Source organism: Lissotriton vulgaris, chromosome 12 (genome assembly GCF_964263255.1).
Source record: "Lissotriton vulgaris chromosome 12, aLisVul1.2, whole genome shotgun sequence".
NCBI lineage: Eukaryota > Metazoa > Chordata > Amphibia > Caudata > Salamandridae > Lissotriton > Lissotriton vulgaris.
In genome coordinates this window covers 725039513-725056636 of record NC_141700.1, presented here as the reverse complement: position 1 = coordinate 725056636, position 17124 = coordinate 725039513, and the positions used below count along the sequence as shown (strand labels likewise).

The 17124-nt window shown below is 44.9% G+C and overlaps 1 protein-coding gene across 1 annotated transcript in view; it reads left to right on the top strand.

Annotated features, from left to right (window-relative positions):
- LOC147678387 (lysophosphatidic acid receptor 6-like) overlaps positions 1-17124 on the top strand; it is a 178924-nt gene that overhangs the window by 127650 nt on the left and 34150 nt on the right. The window lies entirely within an intron of this gene.

Here is a 17124-nt window from a genome sequence, read left to right as displayed (position 1 = left end):
TGAAGCAGGGTATTGGAGATACAAATATCACGGCTCCAGGATACAATATTTCATAAAATATTTTCATACAGGTATCTCAACTTTATGCTAAAAATAACTGACCTCTTTTAGTACATTTTAGATACTAGTGTGCACACTCTTTGCCAGCGGACGCCACCCTTTTTCATCTCTGGATTGATTTTGGATTACATATCTTGTTTGGTAGTGTATGGTTTATGTTTATTTTCATACTTTGAGCATAGATTTACTTTAAAGAAAAGGGAAAGGAAATGTCCTAACCAAATTATTTCTAATTGACATCAGTCAATTAAGCAAACAGATATTTTCACGTTATTCCTGGTATTCTAATCTTTTCCATTGGTACTTTGTTGGTGCTTTCTTTTCCTTTTATAGTTCAGTTCTCTTTTGTTCCATTGCCTCTGTAGTGTTACAAAGTGGTTGGAGATTTTTTAGATCACCTTGCCCAGCTCCACTTCTCAACTTGCACTGCAGGGGACTGTGTTCGACCTCATGGTCACAGGTCCAAATCCCGGCAAATTCACTGAGCCTTTAATCCTTTCTGAGGTGGAGAAAATTAGTGCTATTTAGTTGGGTAACAAATAGACGTCTGTTATTCAGCGCCAAGATGCCCCTTTGCGGGTGAAACTGCTCTTTATAAATACACGTTATGTTATGTTACTATGATGAACTGCCCCACCTAACAATAAAAACTATAACAAAAAAGAATTAGAACAGACAGGGAAAAATTGACCGCATTGCATAAACAAAAAAACTAGAACACATTTTTGGTGTTAATTCTAGTTTTTGTTAGGGTACTTCAGTTGTATATAATGTTTTCTAGGTTACATATAAGGTGACAAATGAATATAACACTTTTTTTATTATAACTTATAACTTTTAAACATGCTGCACAACATTCCCAATGCTCTACAACACATATTAAAATTGTTAACAAAGCCAATAGCTCTGTCTAAACACTTATAAGGCCCCAAAGGCGAGACCTATTGGCTTTGCCAATGCTTGCTAAATATGTTGTCTGCTGAGAGAGAGGCATTGGAGATTGTCAGACCCACCGTGAGAGCACATTTGCTGTTAAAGACAGTCCCGCGGATTGAACCGTATCTGTTAATCATTACAAAACCTTTTCATCTATTTCTTCTAATTAAGTTCCGTTTTAATCTTATCCATTGTCTTTTAGCAAAAGCGCAGGGCTGGAGCAGGATTAAAGACCTAGGGGCCCGGTGTAGGTAAATCGCTTTTTCCGATTTCAAAATACCGAAGCGCACCGAATCGGTATTCTGAAATCGGAAAACGAGATGTAGCAAAAAAAAAACGAAAAAATACCGATTCGGTCGTAATCGGTATTGTGATTCGATACGTACCGATTCGGCATTGACCGAATCGGAATGTACCGAATCGGCAACCACCGAATCGGAATTTGCCGAATCGGCAAATACCGAATCGGCAAATACCGAATCGGTGATCGAAATACACCCCCATGGCCAAAATGCCCATAGGAATGCATTGAGCAATCCGAATCGGTAAAAACCGAATCGGTAAAATCCGATTCGGTAAAATCCGATTTGGCAAAATCAGAAACTGCCAATGAGGTGGATCCACCCTCCCCCACCCAAGCAGGGAGTGGCTACCCAGGCAGGTGCAGCTCATTAAGAACTTTCTGGAGAGGCAGCCTGAGCTGAACATTCACAGTGAGCAGCAGTGGAAGCAGGAGCCAGAGCACTGTGAGAGAAAGATGGCTAGCAGCAGTGAGAGCCAGAAGGCAGGCCACAAGAGAAAACCCAAATTTAGTACCATGGAGCTGCAGGTGTTGGTGGAGGAGGTGGTGAGGGTGCACATGCAGCTCTTTGGGAGGCTGTCCCTCACTGTACCGAACAGCACAAAGAGGAGGCTCTGGAGCGAGATTGCTGAGAAGGTTAACTCAGTTGGTGTTACCCCCAGGAGCCTTGATGACCTAAAAAAAAGGTTTTATGATATCCGCAGCCTAACTAAACGCAAAATGGCAGAGCTGCAGAGGCAAGCTGGACTGACTGGTGGAGGCAGGAACCCAGCGCCACCCCTCACTGAGCTGGAGGAACTGGTGTCCAGCACCATTGAGAGGGAGAGTGTGTCTGGAATCGGAAACCTGGATAGCCCAGCCAGAGCTACAGCTAAAGGTAAGAAGCATGTGCATCATGACACACCCTACCAGACACCTCCCCTTTAGACACAATGCACAGCCAAACCCCAGCCCAGTACTGCTACCAACAGACAAGAGAAATGCATAATGGTAAATGTAGTCAGCAGAAGTAGGCAAAATATGGCAGTGCAGAACCATAATATATAAAACAGTGGAACAGATTCAAAGTATATGCAAGGACATGTGCAATGCTTTAATTGTAGTGACTGTAATACATCGGCACTCAATTCACAAATGCTTCTTTATACCTAGGGGCACCATCAGGCGGAGGAACAGAAGCAACTGAGGCACCAGCACCAGCAACAACTTCCAGTGCGGTGGCAGGGCCAAGCACTAGTCAGGCTGGCCTGGAGGAGGAGGAGGAGGAGGAGGAGGACAACACCATTGGCCAGGGAAATGAGGGAGACCTAGGACTTGACTTCACATTTCTTCACTCCCCCCAAATGTCTGGCACACCACCATTGCTGTTCTCCCCTGAGAACTCACCGACAACGGCCCACACTGCACCTGCCACATCTCCTGCCAGGAGTTTTGAAGTGGCTCCACTGAACCCTATCCAGGGAGCAGCGGGTCAGGCCCCAGCTACCACCACAACAACACCAGTGGCACCCCAGCCCACACAGCAGGGCAGCAGCAGTTCCCGGAGGCGTACAAGTTCCAGCACTGCACTTCCGGCACGGGAGGGCAGCGTCTTTCAGGGGCTGGAGGGCAGCATGGTGAAGATACAGTGCATGCAGGCGAAATCCATCATGGCCTGCCAGCGCCAGCTTCGCCAGCATAACCTGCAAATGGGAGAGATGGTGCAAGGGTTTAAGGCTTTCGTCCAAACCAATAAGGAAGTAGCAGCAGGTCTTGGCCGTGTGACCACAGCCATCACACAGCTATGAACCAAACTTGACGAGCACGAGCACTCTCGCCGCCGGGATGCCCGCATGCACAACAGATCAATTAGCCGCCTTGCTGCTGCTACCGCACAACTGTGCCAACGTGGGGCTAATATGGAGGCCAGCTTGACCCAGAACACCACTGAGGTCACCAGGTGCATGGCCCGCATAACAACCGCCATGGAGGCAATGATTATTTCCAACACTGTGGCCAATCCAGCCCTGGACCTGGGGGAGGCTGGGGACAGCAGCAGCCCCAGCAGCCCGGCCAGCGCTGTGTCGGAGCCGCGCCGGAGCACCAGGCGCTCTGCTGAAGCTGCTGGACATGCGGAAGGGGGAGAGGCACACTCCAGTGGGGCTGCTAAGCGCAGCAAAAAGTAGGCTTGCCAGGGCGGGTGAGGCAACCCGGACCTTTGACATTGATTTACTTTACATTAACATTTTCTTTTGTTGCACATCAGTGCAGTAACGGTGTTGCAACATTATTAAAATTTCCTTTTCCTCACAACCATTTACCTGTCTGTGCATCTGTACTCACTCAGAAATAGTTTTCTGTAATCTCCTCACGTCTGTATCTGCCATCACTTGGCGTTGACACCCCAGCAGGTTGTGTTTGTGGCACAGCAACATCGTCGTCATGGTCCTCGTAGTCTGACAACTCCACCTCAGTGCCCTTCTTCACCGCAAGGTTGTGCAACATTGCACAGACAGCTATGATCTTGCAGCAGGTGATGGGGGTATACTGCCTTGCACCTCCACTCTTGTGCAGGCATCTGAATCTGCTTTTCCAGATGCCAAAGGTCCGTTCAACTACATTCCTTGTGCTTTTGTGGGCCCGGTTATACCTCCTTTGGCTGGGTGTGGAGGGGTTGAGGTAGGGGGTGAGTATGAATGAGCGGAGGGCATATGCACTGTCGCCTAGAAGGAAAAGGGGTAACATTACTCACATGCATACATGTATTTCACTTAGTGTTATGGCTGTCTTTTTGCTAGCTCTCTGGAGAAGGAGAATGATGGAGAGTGACTCCAGCCTATCACCCCCATAGCATAGGGATTAGGCCGATAGACAGGGACCCTGTCATATATATATAAAGGCATTTGCGTGTTACTTCCCTTAGAGTAAGGCTTATGAATTTAAGTGAGGGGTTAGATATATAAGTATTAGTCATGATTCACTCATTTGCTAACATGCCGATCTGTTTTTCATGGAGCTATGCATATTATGGGCTCCGTAGGCCTTAAACGAGACAGACTCCATTTTGCTTTCTGCCCGGTAGCTCGAGAAGGCTTTCTAGGTCAAGAGTAATGTTTTAGTTTTAAGCTGTTGTTCGCTTGGAGAGAACCGGTTCAGGCTGACCCTTATCGAAGGAATGTATTTTTCTCCACTCCGAAGACACAACTTCAGGCCGGCCGGCTGGGAAAGTGTCCTTGGTACGGGGAGGTACAAGAATTTGGTGGGCGGCAGGTTACTGGCCGTGAATTTCCATGAAGGAACGGGCTTTGATATTAGCGAAGGTGTTAGTCTTTTTGTCAGTTAGTTTGTAGGCGGCATCTAGCCGTTAGCATCTCTGCCATTATTCATTTTCATGGTGGACAAGTCGCCATCTTTGAAGTCGGAGAAAGATTTAAGACCGAAACTCTCTGAGATAGACTGAACGAGAAGTGGCGCGGAGCGCACTAATACAGAGAGAGAGAGACGGTAGTTAATAAACAGCAAGGTTCCGAGGTCCTGAGGGAGAGCAGACGAGGTTGAGCCTAGCGGTGCAGACGTGTACTTGTGACGGCTGAGGGTGACTGCAAGGCGAGCCAGGACCCAGAGACGAGACAGGAGCCTAGATGACTGCCGAGTCCCGATTTCCCAGTAACCAGGTGATGTCCGACCAATTCCTGTAGTATGTGCACTCTAATCTTTATCTTTTATTCCCTTTGCAAATGTAATGCTGCATAGTAATGTGATTTATGTCTATTGTTAATAAATATCCTAATTCATATAGAATTATCGTGTACCTGGTGCTTATGTTCAATCTTGGTAAACGACATTCCTAGTCGAACGCTATTTAGGTGAACGGATGAGAAATCCCGATCAGGTAAATGGTAATCGAATAAAGAGGGAGTGAGTGGACCTTTGATGCCAAGAGCAAGAAGTACACTATACAATCTGGACCCATATTCAAAGTTATTATTTTAGGTTTGTCCCAAGTAGATTGCCGAAATATCATCCCAATAATGGTTCATAGGAATGTGGTCGTCGTTGATATGCGGCGTTAATGAGAGCGTCGGGGAGGATACCGACGTGTAAATCCACCAGATTGTGGCTTGAATAAGTGAGAACGTCAGGAAGGACACTGACGCGTAGTTTCGCAGGATCGCGAACAATTGGGAAAAGGGAGCATTGGGTTCTGCAGGCCCGTGTGTAGACACACCGGATTGTGTGTCAGATCTGCCCTAGGGTAGAACGGTCTGGGTCGGGGTGACCGCGAGGCCAACTGATGTGAATAAGATATTGTAGAAAATCTGTATATGTATATTGTTATTCCCCATTCTTAGGTGCAACCTGTATATTTATCTGTATATCTACTCATTGTGAATACGATCTAAGAAGGGAAGGTGAGTACGTTTTGGCTGGGTCACAGGGGCCCCTGGGGGCTGATCCCATCTAAACAGAAAATCCGGCCATTACATCTGGCGTCACGAACTGTTTACGAAGCCTGTGTGCATTGTGTTGTTTTAATCTTGTTGGTTTGCGCTCGGCTTGTACGTATAAAATTTTGTTTGTAATTGTGTATATATATTTTTTGTGTATCATTATGTTTGCGAAAAAATCATCGTCGGTTTTCAAATTACCGATTCAGATTCCCGGCTGGGAATGTACCCCTTACGAGGCCTTGGCACGTGAGTGGGCTGATTCTACTGGTTTGAGTGAAAATTGGTCTTCATGCTTGGAGCAGGCGGAGCCTGCCGATGTGGTGTCGTGCTTGCAGAAAGCGCCAGTAGTGAAGGGTGATGAGCTTCCTATTTTAGGACGCAGAGGGTGGATTGTTCTTAATGCGTACAGAATGTTGCATGAGAAGTTTGTTCAGCTACAGAAGCAGTTTAAAGATATGGAAGGACAGTGTATTGAATTACAAAATGCACATACTCTGTTGCGTTGTCAAAATAAATTGCTTGCCGACAAACTTGAGACATATCAAACCATTGCTGAAAGAGCTGCAGTCCGTATTGCACGATATAAGTATAAACATCGTCGTGGTCGTGTATCTACACGCAAAGTGCGTATGGTTGTAGCGAAAGCTGGAATGGATTGGAACCCCGATGAGTGGGACGGTAATATCTGGGATTCTCATACTTCTGACTCCTCGGCAGAGGAGGGTGACAAGCGCGAGTCTTCTCGCTCCGGACGTGATTGTAAATCTGCTTCGTGCATTGATTCAACTCCCGATTGTGACCGTGCTCGTTCTTCCCGTGCGGATGACGTAGCTTGCCCTGATTGTTCTGTTAAATCTAAGATGCGGGCTTCCTCGGAAGCTCTTCCCGCAGTTTCTGCTCACCCGATCTTTCGACGGAAATTACAACAAGCCCCTGGTAATCCGGGTGGTATAGCTCTTGACTGTATTGAAGATTTTACTCAACAGGAGATTAGTGACATCCTGCAACGATTTAAACAACGGCCTGGTGAGACCTTGCTTACCTGGATGGTGCGTCTTTATGAGCTTGGCGCTTCCGGTATTATGCTCGATGCTGTTGATTGTTTACGATTTTGCTCTTTGAGTTCTGATTCTACTATTCAGGACCATTTTCGGAATTATAATGGTAATGCCCAGACTTCTTTGCTCCAGCTTGCGTCTGATGGCTGTAATCATAAATATCCAACTGAGTCTGATTGGCCCTCTGATGAAAAGCCGTGGTATACTCTGCGCGATGCGTCACAACGTTTAAAGGAAGAAGTTATGAAAACGTGTATTTTCCTTAGTACTGCTGACAGATTATTGGATGGTCTTTTAACATCTTCTGTGCGTAATCGCATTATACGTACTTCTCCTGTTGCTTACAAGCAGGTCATGATGACATTATTGGTTAACCAAACTGGCAATCCTTTGTCTGCTGTGCTCGAGTCTGTTCGTCAGCTTGGTGAGCTGGGTGAATGGTTTAAACCTGAAAGACAATCCCGACCTGAGGGTCGTACTGGTGGGGACTATAAGTTCTCTAGACGTGACATGTTTCTTGCTCTCATTTCTGATGGTGTCAAAAGGGAAGAGATTGATGGCGAACCTAATAATATCCTATGGGATATGTTTCGTAAGCGTGGTTTGGATCGAAAGGAAGGTGCCCGTCGTGTGCGAAAGAATGAGTATGATCGTGGTTCTGATGACAGTGGTGATGAGAGGCGACGTGTGAATTCTGATCGCCGTGATGATCGGCGCCATGAACGTGGTGGTTCCCCCCGTCGTAATGAGGGGAGGGGGAGAGAGGATGATCGTGAGAGGGGAGGAGATGATCGTGGCTCTAGCAGACGTAGAGATGCAAGGAGTTATTCCCCTGACGTACGAAAGAGGGAGGATCGTAACAGACTCTCTGACCGTAACTCACAACTTTTTGAATCTGATACTAATCCGTTTCGTACTGGAGACGGATATGAACAAGAAATTCTGATACCCAAGAAAACTGAGAACATTTATCCTGATCTGTCTTGGTTGACGGAACGCGGGAAAAATGACTAGGAAATAGGTCAAGCTCCGGTACGCAGGTGGGCCCACAGAGATTACAGACCCTATGTAGATATTGAGATTTTTTGGAAACATCGTAATATCCAAAGGGCCCGAGCGTTAGTTGATACTGGGGCGGAGGCCACTTTAATTCATGGTAAGTCAAGAAAATTTCATGGACAGTCTTTCACAATTACCGGTCTGGGTGGTAAAGAAACGCCCGCAGTTCAAACTGCACTTGAAATTAAAATTGGTAGGATTCCTCGTAGAGAATACTCTGTGTTGGTTGTGCCACTTTTGGAATACATTATTGGAATTGTCATTTTGAAAGGTATGACTTTGCATTTGGATGATGGTTACTATCAATTTGGTACTAGACAGTACATTTCGACCAGACCCGTACGGGTTGGCCGTTTACGCATGCCACCTATTAAGATCCCTTTAGCGACGAAAGTGATTTCTCAGAAACAATATCGCATCCCAGGTGGTCATGAAGAAATTACAGCTACAATTCAGGATTTGGTTGACGCGGGAGTCATTACTCCGGTCACATCTGCTTGGAATAATCCTGTTTGGCCCGTGCGCAAAAGTGACAACTCTTGGCGCATGACTGTTGATTATCGAGAATTAAACAAACATACACCTAAATTGACTGTTGCAGTGCCTGACATTGTTACACTGATTGAGAGAATTCAAAAGCATCCAGGTACGTGGTATGCTTCTATTGATATTGCTAATGCATTCTTTTCAATTCCGATTGCCCCCGAATGCCAGGAACAATTCAGTTTTACATGGAATGGACGTCAAATGACGTTCCGGAGTCTTCCTCAAGGCTATGTACATAGTCCTACGATCTGTCACCGGCTGGTGGCGGAACATTTATCTGAAGTACCCACGATTCCACAAGTTCAGATTTGTCATTATATTGACGACATTTTGATTTAAGGTGAAACGCAAGACCAGGTACAGTCTCATTTAGATCAGATCATTGACTGCTTGCGAGCAAAAGGTTGGGAAATTAATCCTGACAAATTACAAACTCCATCCCAAGCTGTAAAATTTCTAGGAATTAATTGGCATGAGGGTCACAGAGAGGTGATTCCACAGGTTAAACGAAAAATACTTGATTTTGCGGTTCCCAGAAATAGGAAAGAGGCGCAATCCTTTATCGGACTGTTTGGATTTTGGCGTCAGCATATTCCCCATTTGAGTCAGATCTTGGCTCCTTTGTATCGAGTCACTCGTAAAAAGAATGCATTTGCATGGGGCGAACCTCAACAGACTGCTTTTAATTTGGCTAAAGAAGCTATTCAGTATGCTTTGGATTTGTGGCCTGTGAGTGACGGTGATGTGGATTTGAATGTGTCCGTGGAAGGTCTGTATGCCAATTGGAGTTTGTGGCAAAAGCAGGGCAGACAAAAAGTGCCATTAGGTTTTTGGACCAAAAAGTTACCAGAGGCTGGTGAGCGTTACTTACCTTTTGAAAAACAGCTGCTTGCTTGTTACTGGGCTCTGGTGGATACCGAGCAATTGACTTTAGGCCATGTTGTGATTTTGAGGCCTGAAATTCCCATTATGCAGTGGGTTTTGAGTTCACCGAAGTCCCATCGAATTGGACATGCTCAGGAGGCTAGTGTGATTAAATGGAAATGGTACATTCAGGACAGGGCACGTGTGGGTCCGAAAGGTGTGGCGGTTTTACATGAGCGAGTGGCGCAGGCGCCCTCCAATGAGGCTGAAAGTGAGTGTTCGGTTCCCGTAGTGCAGGAGTCTCCCGTGAAGTGGGGTAAATCATTTGATGATCTGTCCGCGGAGGATAGAAAACATGTGTGGTTTACGGATGGTTCTGCGAAGTTCATTGGTGACAAAAGACATTGGAAAGCTGTCTCCTATAACCCGATTACACAGAAATTGTTAAGTACAACTGGAGACGGTAAAAGTAGTCAATATGCTGAACTTTATGCGGTTTACCAAGTTTTGAAACAGGAATTACCAGGTACATGTCACATTTTCACTGATTCTTGGTCCACTGCAAATGGACTAGCGGTGTGGCTGCCGACATGGCATTCGCATAATTGGGAATTGCATTCTAAGGAGTTGTGGGGTAAAGAGTTGTGGCAAGATATTTGGGAATTGCTTCCGCAGAGTACTGTAACAATCTTTCACGTGGATGCTCATACTCCGATCGACTCCCTTGACAAATTTTTCCATAACATTGCAGATGAACAGTCTAAAATTTCTGAGGCAGTGGTTGACATGCAAGATTCTGATTTGGCGGGATTGGCGAAATGGGCCCATCAGAAAGCAGGACATTTTGGAGAGAAAGCCACTAACAGGTGGGCTGCTGATAGAGGAATTCATATTCCCTTTTCTTTAATTAAAGATGCCATTCTACATTGTCCCATTTGCCAGCATTCTAGACAGAAAAAGGTGCCTCAAATTGTTCGAGGCCACTTACATCGAGGTAAATTGCCCGCCCAAATTTGGCAGATTGATTATATTGGTCCGCTCCCTATGAGCAGAAATTGTCAATACATTTGTACAGTGGTTGATACTTATAGTGGCCTTTTGGTCGCTTTCCCTTGCAAGAATGCTACCCAAGTGAATACAATTAAAACCCTGGAGCTAATTATTTTGTATTATGGTGTCCCATTCCAAATTCAATCAGACAATGCATCCCACTTTTTTCGTGGAAGATTGGTGCAGGAATTCTGTATAGAGAATAATATAGACTGGGTGTTTCATATTCCATATTATCCACAAGCTTCAGGATTGATTGAGAGAATGAATGGCTTGTTGAAAGAACAGTTGCGCAAGTTGACTGATGACCGTTACAGCCAGTGGAGAGATGTCCTACTTCAAGCCTTACTGATTTTAAATAATCGTCCTTTGTTACATGCTGAATCTCCTTTGATGCGTTTGTTTCCTCCACATGTTGATGTAAAACCTAATTCTGTTGCGACCACTGTCACATATTGGGAAATTACCCCCGGTGCTTTGGCTCCATGTAGAGCAACCCCAGGCTCCACAGGCCTCGACCTGCATGCATTAAATGATGCACACTTCCCAGGAAAAGATCGAATCATTGTTGAAACTGGCATTGGTGTCTCTATACCTGCCGGTAGTTTTGGATTAATTGCCCCTAGATCTGGCCTGGCCCTGAAAGGTGTACAAGTACTCGGAGGAGTGATTGACAGTGATTATCAGGGAGAGATTAAGGTTCTCTTGCTTAATAGCAGTGAGACTGATCTACTGATCAAAAAGTCTGACCGTGTTGCTCAGTTACTGATTATGCCTGTCTTCAGTGGTGAGATCAAAAATGGCTCTGCCCCAACGTTGCTAACTGTGCGAGGACAAAAAGGCTTCGGATCGTCTGATCTTCCTGGAGCTAAAATATGGGTGCAATCGCCTAAAAATCCTCCTGAACAGGCTGATATTATTGCGACCGGTCATGACAACACCGTTTTGGTGATGAAGCCAGGGAAAGATGGCTGGGAAGCTGTCCCAGCTGATAAATGTTACTTACGAGAATGATTAAGGCCTGTGTTTGTATTCTTTCAGATCATTCTTTGGACTGCTGCTGCAGGATGTGTCGGCGTTGGACTCCTTTTGGCTTGCTACGCCGGGAGAGGAGAGGATCTACCGACGCCGAGTGATGGGATAATGAGAGCCGCGCGGTCTGCGTGGCAGAAATCTTCAAATTTTTGGATCACACTCGCGAAGCGAGTGACGAACTCTCCGCATTTTTGCCTTACCCCCATGAAGTCCGTCACTGACATTTTAGCGACCTGTTTGGTTGCTGTCCCTGCATCTACTGAAACTTTGCACTATGTGTTTAACGTATCCAATGCCCGACCTAATGTTATTCTGGGCGATTTCGCGGCCCATGAATTTTGTCCCTCATGTACTCTTCTTCCAGACCTGGATGTCCCTATTAATTCCAGAATTACTACTTTTAATATTACCCCTGGTGATCTTTGTTTTATGATGACCTGTAATCCTAAGGCCATTTCTGAGTGTCTGCGGTTGAAACTCCAAGCCGCTACTACTTTTTCATTTCATCAACGTTTGCTATGTTCAAAGAGACTTCCTAATTCATGTCTTTCAGTGAAAAACAATATGACCTGTAAAAGTTTAGTTGTAGCCACTAGCCATTATCGTTCAATGTTATTACCAGCTGGATGGCTCTTTTCCTGCGGGAATTCATCTTGGCCCTATATTCCTGCGAATATTTCTGGTGGCCCATGTGCCATCACTAGATTAAGTTTGCTAATGTTTTCTTCACGTCCTCCTTCCCATTCTCGTATTGTTCGAGACTCTATGTCATTACATGAAGATTGTGATTCCTCTGTTCATCTTTTTTCTAGATCTGAATATCTTGGTTTAGCTTTTTCTATTATTGGTGTTCCGGCATTGGCCGTTTATAATGCCAAAACAATCGGCAAAATGGCCTGCTGGATGGTGAAGTCAATCAACCAAACGTCTGCTGTTTTATCTGATTTATTATTAGATTCCCAAGGTGAACGTAGAGCTATTTTGCAAAACCGTGCTGCAATCGATTATTTGTTGTTGAAACATGGGCACGAGTGCTCTGAATTTGAAGGTCTATGCTGTTTTAATTTATCTGACCATTCTAAAGATATCCAATCCCATATTAATAAACTCCACGACTTGACTGCAGAAATTAGAGAACATATAGATCAGGGTTTCTTTGACTGGCTTTTTAACTGGCTCCCTGACATGCATTTTTTACGACAAATTTTGGGAGGGGTTATTGTTGCTGTTTGTATCCTTATAGCAATTTGTTGCTTTATTCAGTGTATCCCTTCCCTACTACAATTTTTTAGACTTACTAAGGCTCGTAGATCAGTTAGTTTTGTTTCATATTATTCGTCTACTGACGTTAGTTCCATTTAGTTTGTGGATAATAGACTGGAGTCAAGGGGTGTAATGTTATGGCTGTCTTTTTGCTAGCTCTCTGGAGAAGGAGAATGATGGAGAGTGACTCCAGCCTATCACCCCCATAGCATAGGGATTAGGCCGATAGACAGGGACCCTGTCATATATATATAAAGGCATTTGCGTGTTACTTCCCTTAGAGTAAGGCTTATGAATTTAAGTGAGGGGTTAGATATATAAGTATTAGTCATGATTCACTCATTTGCTAACATGCCGATCTGTTTTTCATGGAGCTATGCATATTATGGGCTCCGTAGGCCTTAAACGAGACAGACTCCATTTTGCTTTCTGCCCGGTAGCTCGAGAAGGCTTTCTAGGTCAAGAGTAATGTTTTAGTTTTAAGCTGTTGTTCGCTTGGAGAGAACCGGTTCAGGCTGACCCTTATCGAAGGAATGTATTTTTCTCCACTCCGAAGACACAACTTCAGGCCGGCCGGCTGGGAAAGTGTCCTTGGTACGGGGAGGTACAAGAATTTGGTGGGCGGCAGGTTACTGGCCGTGAATTTCCATGAAGGAACGGGCTTTGATATTAGCGAAGGTGTTAGTCTTTTTGTCAGTTAGTTCGTAGGCGGCATCTAGCCGTTAGCATCTCTGCCATTATTCATTTTCATGGTGGACAAGTCGCCATCTTTGAAGTCGGAGAAAGATTTAAGACCGAAACTCTCTGAGATAGACTGAACGAGAAGTGGCGCGGAGCGCACTAATACAGAGAGAGAGAGACGGTAGTTAATAAACAGCAAGGTTCCGAGGTCCTGAGGGAGAGCAGACGAGGTTGAGCCTAGCGGTGCAGACGTGTACTTGTGACGGCTGAGGGTGACTGCAAGGCGAGCCAGGACCCAGAGACGAGACAGGAGCCTAGATGACTGCCGAGTCCCGATTTCCCAGTAACCAGGTGATGTCCGACCAATTCCTGTAGTATGTGCACTCTAATCTTTATCTTTTATTCCCTTTGCAAATGTAATGCTGCATAGTAATGTGATTTATGTCTATTGTTAATAAATATCCTAATTCATATAGAATTATCGTGTACCTGGTGCTTATGTTCAATCTTGGTAAACAACATTCCTAGTCGAACGCTATTTAGGTGAACGGATGAGAAATCCCGATCAGGTAAATGGTAATCGAATAAAGAGGGAGTGAGTGGACCTTTGATGCCAAGAGCAAGAAGTACACTATACAATCTGGACCCATATTCAAAGTTATTATTTTAGGTTTGTCCCAAGTAGATTGCCGAAATATCATCCCAATAATGGTTCATAGGAATGTGGTCGTCGTTGATATGCGGCGTTAATGAGAGCGTCGGGGAGGATACCGACGTGTAAATCCACCAGATTCTGGCTTGAATAAGTGAGAACGTCAGGAAGGACACTGACGCGTAGTTTCGCAGGATCGCGAACAATTGGGAAAAGGGAGCATTGGGTTCTGCAGGCCCGTGTGTAGACACACCGGATTGTGTGTCAGATCTGCCCTAGGGTAGAACGGTCTGGGTCGGGGTGACCGCGAGGCCAACTGATGTGAATAAGATATTGTAGAAAATCTGTATATGTATATTGTTATTCCCCATTCTTAGGTGCAACCTGTATATTTATCTGTATATCTACTCATTGTGAATACGATCTAAGAAGGGAAGGTGAGTACGTTTTGGCTGGGTCACAGGGGCCCCTGGGGGCTGATCCCATCTAAACAGAAAATCCGGCCATTACACTTAGCTACTTTGTGTTATGGGGGTCTGATGATGTGTCTCACCTAGGAGGTATCCTTCACCAAATTCGCCAGCCATCAGCCGTGCATAGATGCCGCTCTGTTGAAAAATGTAGGAGTCGTGGGTACTCCCTGGGAATTTTGCTACCAGGTCTGTGATGGTGCACTTCGCATTGCAGATCACCTGAACATTGATGGTGTGCGTAGACTTCCGATTGCGGTATATGTATTCTGTGTCAGCTGGGGGGCAAATCGGAATGTGCGTGCCATCTATGCAGCCAATGATTTGGGGAAATTGTGCCATCTGGTAGAAGTCAGCTTTAGTTTGTACCAGTTCTGCGTGGGTTGCAGGGAAAGAGATGTATTGGTCCATCCTGTGTATCATGGCGTCAAGGAATGTGTGGAAGAACCTTGACAGGCTGCTCTGGGTCACCCCTCCTATCGCTGCAACTCCACTTTGATAGCTGCCAGACGCAAGCAGGTGTAGGCTGCATAGCACCTGGACGTGCGCTGGGATGGTGTGTGCCCTTGGGGTGGGGTGGTCCAACAGTGGTTTGAGGTCCCTGATGAGCTCCAGAATGGTGTCTGAGTCCAGCCTGTATCTCTGTAGGATCTCTGCCTCTGTGAGCATGAACAGGGTGATCCTCTGTCTGTAGACCTGTTCCTCTCTTTGCCATTCCCTCTGTCCTTCCTGCTGTAGCCGTAGCCGCCTTGCAATGACATAAAAAGCAGCCATCCTGCAAGTTGCAATGCATTTTGGGTCTATTTTTATGGGTTGGAGTTGGTTACCACCTGATTGTAATCCATGGTAAATACCGATTTAGAAATACCGATTTTGAGCCCAAATCGGTATTTCTGTGCTTCCCTACATCTCCCTATCTGTCCGAATCGGGGATTTTCCGATTCGGTGATTCTACCGATTAGGTAGGTTATCCGAATCGGCTTTTTTCCGAATCGCTGTCTCTACCGATTCGATACATGGACCGAATCGGATTTCTTCCGAATCGGTGTCACTACCGATTCGGTACATGGACCGAATCGGATTTTTTCCGATTCGGTGTCACTACCGATTCTGTACATGGACCGAATCGGTATTTTTATCCGAATCGGTATGTTACCGAATCGTTATATTTCCGATTCGGGGTATTTCCGAATCGGATTATTTTCGATTCGGTAGTCATTCCGATTCGGTATTTGTACCGATTTGGACGATTTTCTTTGCCCTACATCTCGATGGCTGTATACCGATCGGTAAGGGCCCAAAATCGGTATTTTCGGCCGTTACCGATCGGTAACGGCCTACCTACATCGGGCCCTTTGTCCCTGTACATGTGATAATTTTTCTTTGCAGGACACCATGCACTTTACAATGTTTTGTGAACACTTTAGCCCTATGAGGAGAACGTTTTTAAGACCCATTCTTAAGGGGAAGGGATTTGTACAAGTCAGCCATCCCCTGCTATATCTGCAGTTGTTAAACAATCCATGGGAGATTTTTAATGTTGCGAACTTCTTGGTGGCGGCAGTCAGACATAGGAAGAAACTGGGCTAAATATTTTAAAGTGCAGATTGATTTTATACATAGACATAATTGCTTTTAATGTATGATTAATTGAATTATAAGTTATATGTTTTTATTGGTATTATTTTATTGCTTGTATGCAGTATATTTAAAAAAACCCTGAATGTAAAAATATATTTTTTAACCAGATTTTTTATGTATTGTTCTTTGTGGTGTACTTTTATGGCTTTGGTTAGCCGAATAAAGTGGTTTGACTTGACTCTTTTAGCCAAATTTTGGTACAGTTTTCCTCTCTTTGATGTGTTTGGAGCTTTCTGTACACTGTACAGGATCAAAAGAGGAATCGTAAACTTTATGGATGGAGGGCTGTTTCACATCAACAAGTGGTAAAATGTTTAATTCGGTTGTCCGATAAAATTGTTAACTTCATGGAAGGTTTGTTTTACTGAATGCTTATGAGTATGTTTTTAGGTTCTTATCATGTGTTTCCTGTTGAGTGCATCGATTAGGACACATTTTGGTTTTACCCACTTTTGGGAGGTGTTTGGGAAATTGGTAGTCAGAGTGTTTGTTCTTTAGTACGTCTGTGTGTTTGACTTGACTTTTGGTGTTACGTCTCTCTGGGTTACCACCATAGTGTGGTTGTGTGTGGATGTAAGTGACTCCCTCACTGTTGGTGGTGTGTGTGTGAGAAGGTTTTTAGGTGCTAAGTCTCGCTGGTCTATCACTATACTATTTTTGTGGGTGTGGGTTGATTTAGGCAGATCACTCTGTTGGTATGGTGTTTGAGTTGACTTTTGGTGTTATGTCTTTCTGGGTTACCGCCATGTGTGTGGATGTAAGTGACTCCCTCACTGTTGGTGGTGTATATGTGAGAAGGATTTTAGGTGCTAAGCCTCTTTGATCTACCACTATTTTTTGTGGGTGTGGGATGATTTAGACAGATCACCTTGTTGGTATGGTGTGTAAGTTGACTTTTAGGTGCTAAATCACTCTTGGTTACCACCATGGTGTGGTTGTGTGGGGATGTAAGTGAATCCCTCACTGTTGGTGGTGTATGTGTGAGAAGGCTTTAGGTGCTAAGTCTCTCTGTTCTACCACTATTTTTGTGGGTGTGGGTTGATCCAGGTAAATCACCCTTTTGGTGTGGTGTTTGACA